The sequence below is a fragment of the Choloepus didactylus genome, chromosome 14 (genome assembly GCF_015220235.1).
Source record: "Choloepus didactylus isolate mChoDid1 chromosome 14, mChoDid1.pri, whole genome shotgun sequence".
Taxonomy (NCBI): Eukaryota; Metazoa; Chordata; class Mammalia; order Pilosa; family Megalonychidae; genus Choloepus; species Choloepus didactylus.
The window spans coordinates 34,616,671-34,619,099 of record NC_051320.1 but is presented as its reverse complement, the minus strand read 5'-3'; the positions used below and the strand labels follow the sequence as shown (position 1 = coordinate 34,619,099).

The 2,429-nt window shown below is 38.2% G+C and overlaps 1 pseudogene; it reads left to right on the top strand.

Moving 5' to 3' along the window:
- The first annotated feature begins 205 nt into the window (after positions 1-205).
- LOC119508815 lies at positions 206-1,972 on the top strand (annotated as a pseudogene).
- The last annotated feature ends 457 nt before the right edge of the window (positions 1,973-2,429 follow it).

Genomic DNA, 2,429 nt, shown 5'->3' with positions numbered 1-2,429 from the left:
AGGCATTACCTTGGGCCCTAGAGATGTAGTAATGAATGGCAACAACAATACCTCCATGTCTTTCATGGAGCACACATTCTAAAAGGTGGGTTCAATTAAAAAAAGAAAAGAACAAATGAACAAACAAATATATAATATAATATCCAATAGTTTTATCTGATTAAATAAACGCAGGGTTCGGGGCATAAAAAGTGAAAAAAGTATCATGAGCAAGCACTGCTGTCACATCTTGCTCCATGCTTTGGACTTCTCAGCTGGGCAGTACCGAACCCTCCCTATACCCCCTAGTATCCTCCCTCTGACCTACCCTTCCCGCGGAACTGCCATCCCTACCCCAGCTCTTTCTCTCCCTACTGAGCTGCAGCGACATCAGCAGCAGCAGAAGGAGGGGCCACGGCCTGGAGGTGACTATGTTGCCCAGGGTGTACAGTCAGGGGATGGAAAGGTGAAAGTCTGCTAGTATTATGATGGTGACATTGGAAATTGTTATTATGAACAGGGTCATCCTGTGAAACTTCACAGAATCTGCATGACATACAACTTGCTGCAAAATTATGGCTTATACAGAAAAACAGAAATATATAGGCACCATGAAGCCACTGCTGAATAAATGATAAAACTCCACAGTGATGAATACAGCAAAATCTCTATGTTCAATAAGACTAGACAACATGCCTGTGTATAGTAAGCAAATGCATAGATTTAATGTTGGAAAAGGCTGTCCAGTGTTTTATGTACTCTTTCAATTTTATCAGGTCTTAAATTGTGGCTCAGTTACTGGGGCCATGAAGTTAAACTGACAACAAATTGATATGGCATTTAACTGGACTGGAGGGTTATATCATATTAAGATATCAGAAGCATCAGGGTTCTGTGATGTTAATGATATTGTGCTTGCCATCCATGAATTATTAAAGTGTCATCAGAAAATCTTATATAATGATATTTATATCTATCATGGTGATTGTGTGACAGAAGCTAATTTTATAGAACAGATCCTGTAATGACCATATCATTCCATAAATATGGAGAATACTTTTCTGGCACAGGATACTTGAGAGATATTAGTGCAGGAAAAGGTAAATACTGTATCAATATTCCATTGAGAATGGTATAGATGATGATGAGTGATAGGGACAGATACTTATCCCTATTATCTCAACAGTGATAGGGATGTATCAACCTAGTGCTGTGTTGTTACAGTGTGGTGTGGGCTCATTTTCTGGTGATAGACTTGGTTGCTTCAATCTAGCAGTCAAAGGTCATGCTAGAAGTCTAGAAGTTGTGAAAAAAAAAAAAAAAAACCTTTTTAAATTAGCATTAGTGCTGCTGGGGGGAGGTGGATACATAATCCATAATTTCGCTCGATGTTGATTGAACACATGAGACTACAGTTGCCCTTGATTGTGAGATTCCTAATGAGTTGCCATATAATGAGTACTTTCATTGTTTTGGACCAGACTTCAAACTGCATGTTAGTCCATCAAACAGGTCAAACCAGAACACTTCAGAGTATTTGGAAAAGTTAAAATGGTGCTTATTTGAAAATTTTCACATGTTGTCTCATGCAGCTGATGTCCAAATTTAGGTATTCCAGAAGACGCTGTTCTTGAAGGCAGGAGAGAGGAAGACAGACAAGAACAGATAAGTGAATTTCTATTTCATCATCAGACAAGTGGATAGCTTTGACAAAATATTCTCAGATTCTGAGGATAAAGGAGGAGGTTGTAGAAATTGGCTACTCATAAGAAAGGATTGTAAGAAAGAACCAAAGAAGACATGATGGAAAACAGAGGACCGAAGTTAAGTCCAAGGACAATAGTGGTGACAAAACAGACACCAAAGGAGCCAATCAGAACAGCTCAGCAATCCTTACTTGAATTTGAGAGTCTCACCAATTTCAGGAAACCATAATGAAGTGAAAAAATACTGGGAAGAAAAGGAATGTTTTGTTTTTGAAAGAGACTTCTAGCTTCATACTTTGGCATGGACTGTATTTATTTTCCAAATAGGTATTTTTGACTACTTTTCTTGGCAATTTTATTGTGGGTTTTTCTTTTTATGAAGCAAAATTTCTTTTCTCCACCATGCTTTATGTAATCATATTTAAACTGATGCTATTCTTTAAATTAATGCTATTAAATTATACCAAAAAACTGATCTGTAAAAATAAACAAGATAAAAGTATGAAAGGAAATGGAAATGGCTAATTTGGTTAGGGTCAGGGAGAGCCTGTCTGTGGAGCTGGCATATGAGCAGAGGCCTAATAAAACGATTGAATAAAATCTAGGGGAAGATGGTTTCAGGCAAGGAGAACAGGAAGTGCACTGTCTCTGAGATTGGAACTAGCTTGGTGTGTTTTGGGGGGAAGCAATAACATGACTGGAGAAGACTGAGTCAGGAAAGAAGCTTGGCATTGGAGCCATGCT